This window comes from Adiantum capillus-veneris, chromosome 19 (genome assembly GCF_014529385.1).
Source record: "Adiantum capillus-veneris isolate H3 chromosome 19, ASM1452938v2, whole genome shotgun sequence".
Lineage (NCBI taxonomy): Eukaryota > Viridiplantae > Streptophyta > Polypodiopsida > Polypodiales > Pteridaceae > Adiantum > Adiantum capillus-veneris.
In genome coordinates this window covers 146,421,534-146,442,049 of record NC_140949.1, presented here as the reverse complement: position 1 = coordinate 146,442,049, position 20,516 = coordinate 146,421,534, and positions in this window count along the sequence as shown.

Here is a 20,516-nt window from a genome sequence, read left to right as displayed (position 1 = left end):
TTCAAGGCAGCTTTAACATCACGCAAAGCAACCAACTGCACAAGTGGCTACCACAACAACTTCAATCAACACCAAGACATCAAGAACTCGTCAAGGCCAGCAAAGACATAGAGTCTTGTCGGGGACGACAAGAATTTGGAGGGGGAGAGTGTTGAAAGGACGCCCTTTCAACAACGTTTTCACAAAGATTCCATTAAGATTCCTCAAAGATTCTGTAAAGATTCCACATGAAGATGGTGATGAAGTAATGAAGATGAAGATACGAGTTCATGGAAAGATTCCACATGAAGATGGATGCTGCAACAAGAAGATACGAGTTCATGGACGTCATCGAATATCCCGTTATTATTATTTTGAGCCATTACGGCCACTTTTGTAATGTTTACGGGAACCTCATATTTTAAATCGGCACTTGTATTTTGGTCGCAGATGCTTGTATCATGAGTAAAGCCAACTCAGTTTCTTGTAATTAAGCTCTGTAGAAGCCTAGGGACAATTCATGTCATTTGGCCGGACATTAGGTTTGAAGGCTTTGTATATAAGCTGAAACCTAAGGCTTTGTAAGAAACACATTACGTTATCTCAAATAATATACAGTCGTGGGTTCTGCAGCACACAGTAGTGAGCTTCACGCACACACACCGTCGCGCACACTAATCACATTGCAGATATGAGAGTAGGAGCGTGTTAGCATCGAGGAGCTCTCCGTGTCAATGCAAGCAATGCAAGCTGAGGACTACATCGCGAGCCCGCCTGCTACGAGCTATATTTGGTCGTAAGTACCTCAAACAACATCCGATCTGAATGATCAGGTAGTTGTTAGAATCAGGGTGAGAAGATCTTCGTGTTGATGTCTTTGTAGATCAGTTTCGGACACTTTGAAAATTGCTGTTTTGAGTCTATCGCGACGATTAGAGGTCTTAAAGTTATGGTTTTCAGGGTTTAGGTGTTTGGCCACATAGTATATGTCCTTGTGAGTCTTACCCTCCGATTTCGAGTCATTCTGATATGATTTGAGACTGTTTCGAGCTTGTAGTGTTTCGTAGGATGCGTTGTCTGTTTCTTTGCTTTATGGTAGTGTTGTGGTAGGATTAGTGACTGTGGAGTGTTGTTCGTGTCTAGATCAGGGTTGACAACCTAGAGATTGCCTCCACGCCCTAGTCGGGTCACCTACGTCCTCGGATTGACAGTTTGTTGGTCTGTGTTCTCGCTGTGCTCCATCGTCCGTCGCAGCGTACCCGCTAAGAGGTGGCCTCCCAGAAATCTAGCAGAGTTACATATTTTCTTCGGATTTGCAGGTTTTTATCAAAGGTTTGTTAAAAACTATGCTCATATTGATGTTCTAAACGGACCAACTAAAAATGAAGGGAAAAACCTTTCAGTGTGGGAGAAGCTCAACAACAAATTTTTTATGCGCTCAAGGACGCATTAGCTACAACTCCTATTTTGGCTATTATGTATCCTTTGAATCCTTTGAAACCGTTTGTATTAGAAATAGATACTAGTAACCGTGATATTGGAGCATTTTTCTTGTAGGAGAGAAGGAAAATTGCATTTGAAAGCAAGAAGCTTGATTCTACATAGTAGAATTATTCTACTTACAAAAGAGAACTCTATGCAATAGTGTCTGCTTTGAAGACGTGACATTATTTGTATGGAGCTCAGTTTGAGATTGTGTTTGACCATGAAAGTATAAAATGGCTTACACATCAAATAAATTTGAAGGGTCGAATGGCCAGGTAGGTTGAGATTCTTTAGGATTAGGATGCAAAGCTCAGATATCATAAAGGATGACACAATGTGGTAGCTGAGGCTTTTAGTCATATGGCGGATATCAACTCTCTTCTTTTCACTAAGCGCTGAAGTGAGATTTTGGAATCTGTGAAGGGCAATTATGAGCATGACACTGCATACTCCAAAGTGTGGAGCCATGTGAGAATGAGGGGTTCCTCTCACTCCAATGTTGGTAGTGTGTCTTTAACCTCCACACCCAATTCTCCTTTTTCAAGTGATGAGCTGCAAAGATAGAAGAATTTTTCCATAGCTGACAAGTACTCACTTCACAAGGGGAGAGTTTGTGTACCGACAAACGTGGACATTCGGCACCAAATTTTTTATGAATGTCACAACAGTCCAAGTGCAGGTAAACTTGGCATAAAGAAAACTTATGCACCCATATGGTGATAGTTTTACTAGCTAGGTCTATACGGCTATGTTCAAGATTATGTCTTACATTGCCAAAAGTGTCAAGTTAATAAAGGAGAGCATCTAAAAGCGAGAGGTCTTTTGCATCCATTGTAGATTCCTATTTGTAAATGGGAGGCCAAAAATAACAAAAAAATTGGATTGTAAACACCTAAAAAACTAAATGAACGGCCTTCACGGGCACTCATCAACACCTCTAGAGTGTTAAGGTCACATGCACCTACGCTTTGGTTGTGTGCTAGAGGACGAGCACATAGAGAGTGTCTCCGTTTATGCGGGCACTCATTATTCCTCTACCTTAGGCTCTAGGCCCTCAGCGGGAACCCAAGCTAGTACCACTCAGGACCCACATATTGCATCTAGTGACTCTTCCTCTGACTATGATGTCATGGAGGGTTACCCGATGCCTAATCCTGATAGCTCAAGCCAAGAAATGCATGCAATGGGCCCACGGTCCGGGCCGAGCATGCTTAGCCGCTTGAAGGAAACCTTTAGTATAGCCACTTGCTCCGACCATGGAGCTAACGATGTAAATGAGGGGGGTGGGAAAGTAAATTCACCATTCATGACCAATGTAGACCCCATGCTCTTAGAGAGTGTGCACGTTAATACTCCATTCACTGCACCCCCTGACTTTTCAAAGTTATTCCCCTTCGAGGTTATATTACCTGATGGTAGAAGCCTTGCCGAAGTGCAATAGGTTGAGCGGTATATCATTGAGTCTAGGGAAAAGAAAATTGAGAGATTACGTAGGGCAGAGCAAAGGAGAGAATTAAAAGCGAAAGCCCCTATGTCTACATCCATGCCAGGTGAGCAATTGAGTGCTCCTAAATTAGTGACCACTAAGGATGAACCCATAGAGAGCCACATTGCATCTAGTTCAAAGGACACCCCTAGCACCTCAATCCTAGATGGAGCGTTCCTAAATAAGAACTGGGAGAACGAACTACAAATCAAAACTCTAACCGACCTATACACAGGTCACACGTATCACGTGGGCTGGTTAGATATCCTACAATCCACAACGGTTGCTACTAGTGTAGAGGATCAATAACAAAGAGTTTGTGAGGTCATCCATAGGGTTATTGAGCTAGAGAGACAGAATAAGGGGATCCACATGCCTTGAACGGGTCTCATCAGATTCTTGGATACAGGGAAGGCTAAAAAACCAACCTTATCGCAAATGGAGACTCCCTCGGTAAGTCCAATGGATCCTCCATATGTTGTTTTGCTAGGGGTCTCAGTACAATCTGAGCCCACAAGTGATAGCTTTACCTTTCCAAGTCTAGCTCATCTTTCTCTTGATGACACCACGGCTACCATGCCTACCCCAGTGATGGGCATGCCAAGGAACACGCCATGGACATTATTTGTTAGTAAATCATCGCTACATGGTCTGCAAACAGTACCTATAGGTGTGTACCAATCATATACACCTATGGGTCCTCATGCTCATGTAGCTCCTACCACTCCCATTGTTTCAACAACTTATTCTCCACAACCACAACACCCAAGCTCTTATTTCAATGGGACCATACCGGCTAGCATTAGCATGTCACATCCGACGTCTGCTATGCCTAGGGCCACACATATGAACTTTGGGCCACCACATGGCACAACACCGTATCAAACTTGGAACCCAAGGATTTCCTATGTGCCAAGCCCAATGCCAATACCTACTCCACATGTAGTCTCTGGAGCGCCTTTACCCATGGTACCTGCTCACTTAGGTGACTTGGCAACATTTGCTCAACCTATCGGTTGATCTATTGCTGAGAATATGCGTAACACACCTGATTGGGAGCCTAGAAGTAAGGCAATACAAATAGCCAAGCTCACACAAAAATTTAGTGGAGACGAGGATGTGAGAAAGCATATCAAAGTGTTTGAACAAATATGTGATTCTCTAGGAGAACACAATGACCTGTATAAGAGTAATGCTTTAAGCGTAACCTTAAGTGGGAAGGCTGGGGATTGGTATAGAACCCTAAGGATGGAAGAAAAAATGATGTACTCTAATCTTGGGAGACTGTCCTTGAAAGAATACATACAAGAGGGAGTGCTTTGGTGTGTAGCATCTTAGCTCTAGAAAGCCCAATGAGAGGAAGGAGAGTCCGTGAGAGACTTTATTAGTCGCTTGAAGCATTTGAATTCTTGTTGTAATCTATATGAGCACTTCAATAATAACCAATTGCTTGATAGATTCATTAGAGGATTACGACATGAGGATATCTACAATGGACTATGCATTAGAGGTATCATTACTTGGGAAGCAGTCACCACCAATGCGATCCAATTGGAGAATAATTTAATGATTCAAGGAGACGGAGTGTCTGTTGAGCCTTAAATCTACTAGATCGCAAGCATCGGGGCATCAGCCAAACCCTAAAGCCTATTGCTAAGGAACCAAAGATATTTGAGATGACTTTAGCATATATCACCAAGGCCATTCAAGAGAGTCTTAGAGACAATTGTGCTCCACAAAACAATCATATGCATCCAAGAAAGGAGCAACAATGGTGCTTAGTTTTCTATGCTACGCATAGTACCAGTGAATGCCCTACTTTTAGAGTAAAATTTAATGGTAATTGCAATGCATGTTGGAGATATGGTCATCAAGCTAAGGATTGCATAGTATTTAAGTGGGTGGTGGCCAATAGACCAACCTTAGCATGGACGGACACACTTCGAGTGTTTGCATTGATGCCGGCCCCACCTCTTGAACAAACGTCACAACACATGGTCCCTAGGGCCCAAAACGTTGTTCAAACAACACCCTTACCACCTCCAATGATAGGACCGCAACCACCACATCCAAGAATCACTTATGTGAGTCAAGTGGGCTATGAGTCATCTATTTCTTGTTTGGAAGGCTGCGAGGAAGATATAGACCCTAATATTGCCTATGGGATTGATGAACTTGAAGAAAGTCCACAATATTACATGGAGGACTATTGGGGACAAGTCAAACCTGTCTATCAAGTAGCTGCGCTTACTGCAAAAGGCCAAAATATCAACTACACTACCAAGAGACCACCTCTTCAATGCTATGAGTGTGGGGGTCCACATCATGTAGCCGAGTGTCCTATTGGGCTACAAAAGAATGCTACACTAATGCAAACCAATCAAGCGAGCACGTCTACAATGCCGATACTCATGTGTAATCGATGTGGCATAGATCATTTGATTGCCCAATGTTCAAATAATCCAAATGCACCGAAGATCACGCCATCAAACTTGATTGAGGTTATTGAGGAGCCATCACAAAGTACACCTGTGGTACCAGTAAACGTACTCACACGATCGATGCTCCAAAAACAATATTATATTCTTGAGGAAAGAGACACGACATCAATTGCCCAATTTTAGAAGAAGAAGAAAACACGAAGGAAGAGATCGCAAAAAGCAACGAAGTCAGACCCAGTTCAAAGACCAACATAGGGACTGGTGACAACCTCGTATATATGAACGACGCGAAAGAGGATTTTGATTTAGGTGAAACCATAGAGACCAAAATGACCACTAGGAAAGAAACCAACAAGGAAGATCGTCATGAGCCACAATGGCCAGGACCCAAGAAGAAGAAGATATGAACTTACACAAACCCTACAGAGGAAATCGGGTGAGTCTGGTAGAAGAGACCCAAAGGGATCTAGATTATAGACACAGTGTTTCCTACACAACAACAACCTCACAAAGTCCATTGATCCCTAGCAATACCTAGTCATCCAAGAAGAAAGTGACTTAAAGTCATGGGAAAGTGGGCATACTCACTTCTTGTTGGAAAGAAGGTTTACAGAGGGACTACCTAACCCTATCAAAGAAATGGAGATCCCATCTTCCCCACGTCAAGGGACTGAAGCCCAAAAGGTGCCGTCAAATATTGCCAAATTGATGGATTTCATGGCTTTAGAAGTTAGAATCACCATCATGTCCAAAGTATATGGAGACCCCGAGCTATTCTTAGCTCTTCGAGATTTCCTCAATGGAGAACTGAAAGTCGGGCTTCCATAATTTGCACAGATGGATGGATCCAGAGAGATACCAATAGAGGAGGAACACTTAGATCCACAACCCAACCTAGATGAGAACTCTATTGTAGAAATACCTGTTAACAAGTTGGGACACTACTTTGAGGGGGATGAATCCAATGTGACCATACAAATCACTACCAAGGGATTAACTATGAAGGGAATCCTTGATGGTGGTGTTGGGGTTAGCATTGTGACTAAAATTGCTGGGAAACTATGGGAAGACCTCACCTTGGGACCACAAACATAGTAGTAAAGATGGCCAATGGGACTATTGTTAAACCTATTGGGATGCTAGAAGATCTCAAGATCAAGGTCTTTGGACACAAAATAAGGAATACCTTCATTGTTGTAGATTTCTCCAAGCGCACTATGTCATGTGAGATGATCTTAGGACGTCCTTTCATGAGGGAAGCAAAAATGGTGTATGACTGGTATAAAAACCATGTCTACTTGCAGTTCCAAGATTCTGTCATTTGAGTGGATCTCGTAAACTGATCGATCACATCCTCTAGGCAATAGATTTATAATTGATCATAGATCTGACACTGCAGTTCACTCGGACCCATTGTAGTATTGTTACACATGTAAAATGGACACTGATGTTGGGGAAGATTCTCCTTATATGGATGTTCTACTTCGGATGACTGAGTCTGACAATGTGGATTGGGTCCACCTAGCAGCAACCATAGATACTTGGGGAAATAAGGGGACGACATGAGTAACACCTGAGGGGGATGAAATGCCACAACTCGTACCCTTAAATATGATAGAAGCACTGCATATAGCTTTTGATGACCTACAAGATGAAGGCTTGACTGACATTAGAACCAGTAGCGTCTCACAAGACCATAGCCCACACAATTCGAAGTCAGAATCATCAATTGAAAATTGACTCTGAGGACAAATAATCTAAGTTAAATCTTAATGCAAATGTGGGGACAAACCATTCAGGGCCCAGTGGTACCCTAGATGACAATCTATCCAAGGGAGCAGAAGACACAAGTAGAGATTCATCTAGTGACTCTTCACTAGAGATCGTCCGTAATAAAAAATTAGATAAGAAGAGTAAGAGATATAAGAGGTGACGATATCAAGAAAATTTGCGTTCTAGAATAAATGAAAATAAATCTACCACAAAATGGCTTAATTATATAGGGGCATGTGATGCTCATCGCAAGTTGGTAGATAACTGGGGTGAATACCTTCAAAGCGTTATGTGGTGTAGTCCACAACCATTGACATTGCACAGCTAGAGGCTACAGAGAAGCCAAAGTTGAGCCATACCGTAAGGAGACAAAAAAATCAAGAGTTAGCTCAACAACAAAAGGAAGCGAAAGAGAAATCACAGTCCATAGAATAACAAGACCCCACAGACTTACACCTTGCACCTGAACATTTCAAATCCTACACCACAAAGGAATGTAAGGTTGTGTATACAAAGGCACAAAGGACACCTATTGATGGAAGCAATGGAGTCTATGACGGTCCAACGATAGTTGAGGAAAAAGAGTTAGTAGACCTAGGAGAAGAGTCCAAATCTGTTTTCATTGGCCAAGATTTGACAGAGACTGAGGAGTATGTACTTAAAGAACTTCTCAAGGAATTCAAGGATATATTTGCTTGGACATATCATGATATGAAAGGTGTTCCACCTTCCGTGGTGCAACACACAATCTCCATGAATAGCATGGCTAAACCAGTCCAACAACGATCCTACCCAATGAATTCTAAGCATGCAAACATTGTTCAAGAAGAGATTGAAAAGCTTGTCAAATGCGGATTCATATACCCTATTGAGCACTTTGAATGGGTGTCTCCAATAGTGATTGCGTCAAAAAAGAATGGGAAACTCAGAGTGTGAATGGATCTCAAGAAGTTCAATGCCGCCACTAGGAGGGACCATTACCCCTTGCCATATTCAGAACATGTGCTTGAGGAAGCTTATAGCTTTTTAGATGGGTATTGTGAATACAATCTAGAGGACCAAGCTAAAATGGATTTTATAACCAAATTCGGAGTGTTCGCATTTCGTGTTATGGCTTTTGGCTTAACCAATGCTCCTGCTACCTTCCAAAAATTAATAAACACTACTTTTAGAGAATATTTGAGGGAGTTTTGCGAAGCTTTCTTAGATGACCTTTGTGTTTATTCTTCTTGTAAAGAACATCTATCATGTTTATAAAAAGTGTTTAAGAAGTGCAGATTGTATGGCATCTCCTTAAACCCTTTCAAATGCCAATTTTGGGTTAAATATGGAATCATTTTAGGGCATATAATGTCCAAAAATGGAATTTCCACAGATGAGAGAAAAATTAAAGCCATTGCTGATTTGTTGCCACCACCTACAAACTATATAGGAGCTCAAAGGTTCATGGGTCATGTTGGTAATTATTACCAACGGTTTATTTTAAACTTTGTTGAGATAGCTCGTCCTTTGTATAAGCTTCTTATTGAGTTCCGCCGGACCGCGGAGTGTGACCATGCTTATGAGTCATTGAAAAAGATCTTGAAAAATGCTCCCATTCTACGAGTGCTCAATTGGAATGTAATTTTCCATGTGCATATTGATGCATCGAACTTTGCTATTGGGTGTGTTCCAGCTCAACCAGGAGAACATAAATTGGACTACCCCATTAGTTTTGCAAGTCGTCAATTGAATGATGCTGAGAGAAACAACACCACTACAGAGCGGGAAGGATTAGCTATGATTTATGCAGTAAAGAAATTTCGTTACTACCTTCTTGCCAACAAGTTTTTTTTCTATGTGGATCATCAAGCCTTGTTGTATCTAGTAAATAAACCTTGTTCCACGGGAAGAATTACACGATGGTTGTTAATTCTTCTTGAGTTTGATTTCACCATTGTGGTGAGACCGGGTAAAAGACATGTCATGGCAGATCATTTGTCTCGCATACCCAATGGTGAAACCCCTTAGTAGAGTCGATTATGAATTGCTCGATACTTCCTGATTCTTAGTTGAGACCATGCCTGAATGGAGTGAAAAGATTGTGAACTTTCTAGTTAATGGTTTTCCACCCAAGGAGCTTCATAAGGATATCGCTCAAAAACTGTTAAAAAATGTGAACCTTATTCTCTCATTGGCAGGAACTCTCTACAAGCTAGGGAAGGACGATATTCTTAGACATTGTGCTCGTGAGGATGAGTATTTATACATACTACAAGAAGCCCACATGGGTATAGCCGGAGGACATTTCTTAGGGAAACTAACTGCTAGAAAGGTGTTGCAATCAGGCTATTGGTGGCCTACCTTATTCGAGGATACATCACTTTTTGCAAAAGGATGTGATGAATGCCAATGTTACAAGATCACAAAAAGAAATGATAAGATACCCTTACATCCTGTTAAAGTGACTCAACCATTTGAAAAATGGGGATTAGACTTTGTAGGCCCAATTAGTCCGACAGCTCGTAACTCTCAATTTCGATATATTATCGTTGCCACTGACTATGTGACAAAGTGGACGGAAGCCAAGGCGACACGTAAGGTGACTGATACAAGGTCAACTGCCAAGTTTCTCTTTGAGAACATTATTACAAGATTTGGTTGTCCCTTTGAGATTGTGAGAGACAATGGTACTCATTTTATAAATGGAGTGATAAAGGAACTCAGACAAACTTCATGATAGCCCACCATAAGTCCACACCTTATTATCCACAAGCAAATGGCTAAGCTGAGAGCACTAACAAGACCTTAATTTCTATCTTGACCAAAACAATCGAAGCTCATCGCACAGATTGGGATTTGAAGCTGACATCAACTCTATGGGCTTACCGTACTTCTTATAAAGTTGTTATTAATTGTACACCATTCAAAATGTTATATGGCCAAGAAGAAGTTATAATTCCTAGGTTGTGCATAGCTTCACAAGAAGGTTGGGATGGTAACCCTTTAGGTGCCCTTTAGTTGAGCACTTATATATCCTTGAGAGATTAGATGAAGAAAGACAATTGTCTATGCAAAATGCACTTGTGGAGAAAGATAGAAGGAAGAAATGGTTTGACCATCATCTAAAGAACCAAGATATCAATGTTGGTGATAAAGTCCTTGTATGGAGTGCGTAACGAGAAGAAAAGTAGAAATATGCAGGAAAAGGACCATATAGAGTATGTGAAATCACCCAACAAGGTACCATTCGTGTGGAAACTCTTGGTGGAGTTGACACCATGTTAACTGAGTCAACATCAATTAACAGAAGCTGCTAAAGACCAAAGACGTACGAATGCACATTGAAGATCAAAGTAAAGATGGAGTAAATATTGGAGTTACACATTTTTCACATTTTCTCAAAACGGTCATGTATTGTAAATTCTCTATTTATTTCAAGCCATTGTAGTATTTTAATGTGCTACAGGCTCAATAGGAGTTCTAAGTTGTAAAGAACAGGTCAGTTAGTGTGTTTAGGTTGAAGATTCAGTAAGTGGTGGAGCCCTAAAGGCCTTGGGCACCTGGACATTGCATATTTTTAACTTAGGTATATAAGGCAGTGTGTAAAAGAAATTAGGGTTCTCAAGATCATTTGTTGAGAGCACTCTTTGGTGAGAGCTCTTGAGGTGTGTGGCTATGGAGTCCTTGAGCTTCTCCTTGCTCATGTGACTTGGTTAACACTAATCAATGCTTAATTCTCTTTCACTATGCCTCTCTCATGCTTCTTATGATTGCCTATGATGCTTTGATTAGCTAGATCTTAACTAATTAGTGGTTAATCCCTCTCTAATCTATCTAACTCTGGTTGAGGAGATTCTTCTTCCAATTCCTCTTGGTTGTAAACATCCTCTGACCTTGCTAAGCCTCTATTAGCAATGAGCCGCAATGTCCTTTCATCCATCTCGTATCTTCTTTCTTCAGGTCAAAATGCAAGAGGTGGAGGTTGTACCGGTCTCACCATTCCATGTGTTTCTTTCATCTTCTATGGCTTCAAAGGGTAGTACCCACTTTGGTTGTTATAATACATTGTAGCTAGTACTAGTGCTTGTTTTTTATATGTTTCTATCATTGGCATGTATCTCATGTCTATAGGCATTCCAACACCTGGTAGTGGAGGTTGTTGTCTGACGATAAGCTGTGGTCTTGCAACTCCTATTGGTCCTGGCGCATTCCCCATAGCGTATGTGGGTGGAGGAGGTGCTACTGGAACAGGTTGTACATACCTCTCCCTGGCATTTTCCATGCCATAGTAACACTCTTCTCTTGTATGGTTTGTCCATTTCTCTCAATTTCTCACCATAGAGGTTCTTGGAGGTCAGATTTAACTAGAGTAGCAAGCCTCTGAGCTAATCCTTCTATAAGCTTCATTTTCTCACTAAATACCTCTAGCTTTATTGTGGGTTGTGTTCTTGGTGAATCACTCCTCTGAGAAAATGTGTCACTCTCACTCTTAGTATCATATCTTCTAAGGTTCTGCTTTGATTTGGATAGGACTAAGTTATAGGGGATGGTGATGGTACATATGGTCGTGTTGTGACTGTAATTCCACCTCTATAAAAGTCATGTTCTATGGTTGCATCTGGATACAACCATGGTCTATTAGGCAGAATCACTTGAGGAGGCATGCCTGCCATCTCTATGATCGTTTCACCTCTCGTTATCGCTCTAGAAGGCAATCCAGGTGGCTTCCTTTTTGGAATTCTCATTCTTGGTGGAGATATCTGTGGTCCTTCATTGAGCAAATATTCACTTCTTTCTAGTGCATTGTATGGGTTTGTGTCAAAATGTGGATAGATTGGCATTTCAGCACTTCTAGCTTGGCTTGCCATTCCTCTGGTCATATCTACAAAAGGATTGGTAGATTGGCTTTCCATCTTGATCATCTTAGATTTCTTAATGTCAGGCCCACTCAATACTCTCAAGATAGTCCTTAACGAAACTTTGGTCCTTGATCAAGTCTCTCAGAAGTCAGGAATTTTTTACTCTTTTGGTCTTTGGAAACTAGTTATGGGTACCCTAAAAGTTTGGATTTAGGAAACCTTGGAAAATTCAGCTCTAAATTCAGTCTAGGTGTGTCTTATTGCGTGCTCACAAGCTCCTGGCTATACTTGACTCAATTTGGATTTGTCTACTATCAAAAGTTAGAGCGGCTCCCCTTGCTTGTTTTTTTCTTTTTTTTCAATCTGACGCGAAGCATACAACTAGTTTAATAAGATTGCGCCCACACGTACATGTCGCAGGGCCTAAACCATAGGGAGCACGCTTAAAGCCCCTCACTTTTACCACTGGCTAGTTTTCTAAGGGTCTTCAAAATCACTTTGCTATTTTACAAACACCATTTCTCAAAGATTACACCAAAATTTTCAAACAATTGTGGTTTTGAAGATAAATTCGCCAAAAACTTCAAAAGATTCACCCTGAATCCTATATTTATCAATCCATGGATATGATACGTTTGCCAACCCGTCTTATAGCACCGGAAAATTCTTGAAAGGATCTTATTTTTAACCCTTCTTAGGCCCCACTACACAGGATTTCCTTCTATTGCACAAAACCATTTTTAATATCTAGGTCGACTACGAAACTTTCTCATCCTAAACATGCATACAAATGGTCAAACTTGGCATGGTGCCTATTTATTGGTCCACGTCAAATTGGGGAGTGCGTGAATTTGATACAGGCCTTTACATTAAGAATAACATGAGAGCTCATCTTGTTGTGGAATACCATTTTTGGTCCTCGTGAGTTTGGTGAGTGCTTGTTTGATACAGACCTTTACATTAAGATCGATATCAAAGCACATCTTGTTGTGGCCTATCATTTTTCTTTCTTTGGGAAAACTTACATTGATGCCATCACTTTTTCTAAAATGTGAAAGGGTTACAGTCAACCGGCACATGGAGGGTTATTAGTTGAATACCGGGCCTTAAACATGACAAAGCACAATTTTATGGTGGTTTCAACTGGAATTGCTTAAATTCTATCTTTTGATTATCATCATGAGAAACTATCCTTGTTCTTCTTCAAGCGCCCAATCAATCTTCTTGATAAGTGATATGGGTCACAACAATTATGGAGTAACAATCTGTTGACGGTTGGGTCAACGCATGACATAACTCAACAAAGCCTTATTTTTTGAGAGTTATGGAATGCTACAGATTATGGTTATAAATATCGTTTGTAATAAGTTGATAGTATAGTTGCAGAAGCCGCGGTGCAATGGCACTTCCAGATAGTAAATACCAAGCCATTTGACCCCTCAAACTCTATTTTAGGTTTAACCTAAGGTGACCTTAGTATATAAGGTACCTAGGTCATTTTGTAAAGACAAATTTTATCATATCATAAGTTTTAAGCTACCGTCGATTGTGTGTGAGAGAGGAAGAGAGAGAGCGTGAGCTTCATCCTGGCGCTACTCCCCGCTTGCTCATCACATTGGAGAACCGACTGCACCATTGCGCTAGCCTCGGCAAGAGCTACGCGACAATCCCAAGCATTCCTCGCAGAACAAAGCAAACGCGCTCGTGCATCTATGAGCTATTTGCAGCTGTAAGTATATCAAACGATGTCTGTTTTTGCCTGTAAGTAGTATTTAGAATCGTAGCGACATAAGCTACATTTAGGTACTCACATATTTTAGTTTTGGGCACTTCCAGAATTTGGCTCTGTCTTTATACGCGTTTTTTGCAGATGGGTTTAGAGCTAGGATTTTGAATATAGAGGCTTTGGGGCAGGTGTATCCTAGTGAGGGGATGGTGTTCCATAAGTTCCGTACGATTTGGTATGGTTTAGTAAGTTTCCTTTTGTTTGTTTTCCTTTTGTTTGTGTGTATGTGGGTAGGTGTTGTAGTTGAGAGCAGTGAGACTCTAGGTTGTGGTTTAGTTGGCCTTCCAGAGTGTTGTATGTGTAGGATGGTCTCAGCCTAACAAGCTAACGAGGTTTCCTTCGTGTGCCTATCGTGTCATCTGTGTCCTCGATTGACATTATGTTAATCTAAGTTGTGTTGCATGCACTTTTTAGGTGGTGTGATTCGCTCCCGCAACATTGGCGCCGTTGTCGGGGATACAAGGACTTAGGTAGGTATTCCTACTAACACTCGTGTGATGATTGCTTGCTTTAGTTTCGGCTAAAGAAAGCATTTTTCTTAAGTGGATCCGGAAGAGGTTATTTCAAGATCAAGTGGATAGCCAGGAAGCGTGTGTCTTGCCGAGGGTCTATGACTAGGTAGGTTTAATGAGGATTTGCATATTAGAGTAGTTGTTGGTGGTTGAGTGATTTGTGAGGTGATAAAAGCGTTTGCTAGTCCGTGTGTGGCATTGAAGCATTTTTCTACTCATAGATGCAAAACCCCATATGATTTGTAGGAGTAGCTTTAGGTAAGTAATCTGATTTTGATCTAGAGCTATTCATCACTGATCTATTTACTAAGTGCTTGTTTGCATTTGAAATCATGAAAAAGTCACTCTTTGAGGAAAAAATGCAATAAAAAGAGTTTTGTTGACATTTTTGCATGGCTGATTGGTGTTGAGCGTATAAGAGGACACGTGCAAGGGTTTTGTGAAGAAAAACAATAATTCTGTAAATTGGGACATAATACGTGTATAATGTCTCAAGGGGCATCTGGAGACCAAATTCGAAAAATCTGACTGCACCAGTGTGTTCAGAAGGGGGATTTTACCCTATGTATACATTGAAACTAGAGTTGTGACCAACTCTTGACACCCAAAAGACAAAAGACGGGAGTGTCTGTGAAATGTAGAAAAGAGAAACTTGTGATTCTGAGCACATTTTTGCATGAAGATTGGTAGTACTTGAAAACTAGTGCTAGAGACTTGGGGATGCCTGTGAATGAATTCTATCCAAAAATTCATAAGCAGACATCATACGCGTATGATGTCTCAAGGGTGATTCTAGCAGCCAAAATGAAGTTTTGACATTATACCCATCTTTTGCATGTTGTGTTAAGCACATACACCAAATCTCATGTCATTTGGACGTATAGATGAAAATTAAGGGGATTTTACTCTTTCGGGGATGTCCTTGTCAAAAAGTGATGATTTTGAGCAATTTTGACATCCAAAATTTGTTGTGGGCACATATTCTTGTTCCACACACTAAGTTGCACCTCTGGTAGAAACAGAACTAAAATCTGAGCAAAAGACATTATACACGTATAATATCTTAGAGTCCAGATCTGGGCTCAAAAGTTACATCTAAGTGTACCCTTGTGATCTACAGCGTTTAGGAAGCATCTAGGCCAAATTTCATCAAATTTGGATCAATTTTGGGCTTGCAAAGTGTTGGAATTAGGGTTGCAGGAAAACACACACAGCTTGGAGAAGACGAAGGAAGCTCAAGGCACACAACTGAGTGTGTATTACTTAGTGTACAATAGAAAGATGGATAGCCCTAGAGTGATGGGCGTATATACAATGCACGGGGAAAAAACCTCCTAAAGAGGGAAAAAATGCCCCAACGGTCCTAGTGTGTTCACACACATCACTACCACATGTATATGGTAACAAATCCCCCTTGGAGTGATGCGGTGAACAAGAGCTGGCACATGAGTAAAGGGAAGTGCCATGCCCTGAGGACATGATCAGTCCACAAAGGGGAGTAAGCCCAAAGCCTTGCAGAAAGCTTCAAACTTCTCACGAGAAAATGCCTTTGTGACAAGATCTGCAAGGTTGTTTTATGTTGGCACATAAACCAAGCTGATCTCTCCTGCTAAGAGCATCTCCCTGACATAGTGGTAATGCATCTCAATGTGCTTTGTGCGAGCATGAAAAACTGGGTTCCTTGCAACTGCCAATGTGCTCTAACTGTCAGTGTAGATAGTGTTGGTAGTGTCCTATCCAACACCCAAATCATCCATAAGGCATCTGAGCCATACACACTCAACCGTAGCTGTGAAAATTGCCTTGTACTTAGCCTCACAGCTTGAAGTGGCCACATTATGTTGTTTCTTGCTTAACCACGATATACATAAATTACCAAGCATGAAACAAAAACCACTTGTGGACACTCGCGTGTCAAAACAACCAGCCCAATCTGAGTCCAAAAAAGCATGTAAGTATGGAAAAAATGATCCCCCCTTGGGAGAAAACAAGCCAAGATGTAAAGTGCCACTAAGGTAGCAAAAATACCTCTTGATAGCCTGCCAATGCTTAGACCCATGGCTATGCATAAATTTTCTGACCTGTGAGACTGCAAACTGAATATCCGGCCTCGTGTTGCATACATAAATGAGGCATCCAACAACAGTTTGGTAAAGAGTGACATCAGCAGGATCACCAGAGTCATGAAGACTCAATTTCAACCTGTTTCCATGGGAGTGGCAACAAGTTTGCAATCCTCAAGGCCAAACTTACATAGCAATGTCTCTATGTAATTTTTTTGACACAAGGCAATACACCCATCAAATCTTTTAAACTTATACCCCAATAATGATGCAACATCCCCAAATCTTTCATCTTGAAAGTAGCATTCAAATCAGCATTAAATTCAGCAATATGTCTCTCAGTTGGTCCAGTGATCAACAAATCATCTACATAAAGAACCACAATGAGAAGTACATTACCCTCACGCTTCACATACAATGCGCTTTCTGTTGGAATGTTACAAAAGCCTTGTTTGACCAAATGAGTGTGAGCTTTCTCATACCAAGCACGAGGAGATTGCTTCAACCCATACAAAGCCTTCTTACATCTGCACACTTTGTCCTCTTGTCCTTTCATGACAAAACCACGAGGCTGCGTTACATAAACTTCCTCAAATATGTCACCATTCAAGAAAGCAGTAACAATGTTTGATTGATGTACATCTCAACCAAAATGAGCTGCCAATGCACATAGAAAATGCACAGTAGTCATATGACAAGTGGGAACAAAATTTTCTTCATAATCTATGCCTTTTTACTACGCATAGCCTTTTGCAACAAGTCGAGCCTTATGGCAATCAACCTCACCATCTGGCTTGCGTTTCAACTTGTAAACCCACTTTGTACCAATGGCCTTTTTGCTAGGAGGCAAATCACATAAAGTCCATGTGTCATTTTCTATAAGTGCATCATATTCTGATTTCATGGCAGCCATCCATTTTTCTGAATTATGTGCTTCATCAAAAGACAGAGGTTCCTCAACATCATGTAAGCTAGACACAACCAAAGCATAACAATCTGGTGCATAAGATGCATGTCCAAAGCCTGAACGAGTATGACTAGACAAAGGTGTATCCAATTTACTGTCACGTAATGTATGCATCAGCCATTTTGGCATACCTCTAGCCTGCTCATTTTCAACCCTTTCCATCAAGTACATCATGTACATTTGCATCAGTAATAGACTGATCTGTAACATTTTTGGAAACCCCCATAGGCTGTACATTTACCTCATTGGAATTTACATTTGAACTTCCACCACTGAAAAGAGGCAAAAAAGTGTCATAAATGTCCTGTGAGCTTACATTATTGTCTCTAGTACATGACAACAAGGGCTGAACAGAATCTTCCACAAACACTACATCCCGTGAAACCAGAATACGCTTTGTTTGCGGATGATACAACCTGTAACCTTTGCTTTCAGCACTATAACCAATAAAAGTACATTTGACAGCCTTATCATTCAATTTTTCTGCACAATATTTGTGGCACCAAAGTATGTGCCAAACAACCAAAAACACGCATGTGCTCAATAGAAGGCTTTCTATCATGTGAGCTTACATTACTGTCTCTAGTACATGACAGCAAGGGCTGAACAGAATCTTCCACAAACACTACATCCCGTGAAACCAGAATACGCATTGTTTCCGGATGATACAACCTGTAACCTTTGCTTTCAGCACTATAACCAACAAAAATACATTTGACAGCCTTATCATTCAATTTTTCTACGCGGTGTTTGTGGCACCAAAGTATATGCCAAACAGCCAAAAACACGCATGTGCTCAATAAGAGGCTTTCTATCATGCCATGGTTCATTTGGAGTAATAGACTGCAAAGCTTTCGTAGGACACCTGTTAAGTACATAAGCGGCACAAATGATGGCCTCAAGCCAAAAAGAATGCGGTAAAGCTTGACTTTTGACCATACATCGTGCCATTTTTGTAAGTGACCTGTTTTTCCTCTCAGCTACACCATTTTGCTGAGGTATATAAGGCATTGTACATTGGTGTTTTATCCCACGACTAGTCAGAAATGCGTTAAATTCATGAGACATATACTCCCAGGACCCTTTGATCGGAACGGAGGGTGCCCATAGTACATTTCGAGACATTTTCACCCAAAGCCAAAAATTGTTTGAAGCACATAAAAACTTCGGACTTTGCTTTAGGCGGAAATACCCATGCATGCCTGGAGTAATCATCAATCAAGTAACTGCCCAAGGATGGAGTTTGCATGGGCACACAAACATCGCTATGCACAAGCTGCAACCTGCATGTGGCCCTAACTGAACCATCCTTTGGAAACTTCGAATGGTGCATCTTACCCAAAATATAGCCTTCACAAACATGTTTGACAGGTGTTCAAGAGGCGGCAAAGAAGCAACCATATCAGATTTTTGCAAACGCAGCAAACTCACAAAATTTAGATGCCCAAAACGTGCATGCCACACTTTTGCATATGAAACAACCTTTGAATCTACAACTGCATTTGCAAAATTTTGTCCACACTTGTCATACAAAGTGAGCTTATATAGCCCATGGCACAAAAGGTCAGATGCAACAATTTCATCACCGAAACTGAGATCATGAACTGTACATCTGTCATCCATAAATTTGACAAGTCTAGCAAGTGCAGATATAGACAAAATATTCTTCTTGATCCCAGGTACATAAAGTGCATCAACAAGTGTGAAGGAACAATCTTTCCAACTCCTTGAACTGGATAAGCACAATCTTTCCAACTCCTTGAACTGGATAAGAGGTGTTGTTGGCACAAGTGACTGAATTCCCATGAGGGACAAACTCAAGAGAGGTAAACAATTCACGATGTGAGGTAATGTGCTTTGTAGCACCACTATCGAAATACCACACATGTGAATCTGCAGCAACTGACAAGCATGCATCATGGACAGCAGGATTGTAAGTGCACTCTGCACTAAAAGCCCATTCTGCATCAACATCAGCATTACAGTCTCCTTTCACAGAAGACTCAACAATGGCTACATTTGTAGTGGAACCTGCATTTGTAGTGGAACCACCCTCTTTCTTCTTAGCCTCTTTGGCATTCAACTTAGGACATTGCTTGATCAAGTGATCATTAGCTTTACAATAATGGCAACACATCTTCTTTTTGCCTTTATCACCAGAATATCCAGATGAGTTGCTGCCAACAAAAGCATTAGGAATAGAAGTTTTGTCACTCACGACCATAAGAAGTGGCTGCATTGCTGTTACCACCCTTTCTTTGAGAAGCAATAAAAGCCTGTTCAATTGCACGCTGCCTAGTCCTGTTTTTTGGAAAGTGACTGTTGCAACAAAAATGTGCATAATGCATCAAACTTGACAACTTTAGGATTTCCTTGGATCATAAGTCTCCTAGTACTAGCAAAAGTCTGGTAACAATCTGGTAAGGCATCAAGAATAGTATACACAAGGGAACTGTCTGAAATGACTTCACCTGTAGAAATAAGTTGCTCATTGATATCCTTGACACGAGAAAGGAAAGTGTCCATATCATCTTCCTCATGCATAATCTTTGATTCCAGCTCTTTACGTAGCAAAGCAATTTTAGCCTCATTGCGGCTTGCATAAAGACCTGCTAGAATATCCCAAGCCTGTTTTGCAACTTTTGTTGAACGAATGTGAGGAGTAATGGTGAACTTCATAGACAACACAATCAACTCATGAGCCTGTGCATCCTTTACATCCCAACGATCTTGTTTTGTTGTAGGCAAAACAACTCTAATAGCAGCAATCCTTGCAGCAAGACCTGAAACATCCTCAACATCGCCTACATCCTCAGAATCAGGACGTACATCAATGCCCTGCACAATATTCCAGTCGCCCTTTGACACAAGAACATGCTGCATCATGTAAGCCCACAAAGGGTAATTGTCCCCATCCAATCTATCCTCAGCAGCAGCAAACATCTTGAACACATCTATGTTGTTGTCAGCCATGAAAAATGCATGTACTTGATGTGAAAACCGCCTGAAAGGAGGAGAAACTGAGTGAGACCAGCACATGCTATATAGGACAACCCGTAGCAGGCTGTATGGGACCTATTATGCAGTAATTAGTGCTGATAGAAATTTTGCACAAAATGACAAAATTGCATGTGCAGACCTGGCTGTAGTGGAAACGGAGGTCGAAATGAGTCCAAATCAGAA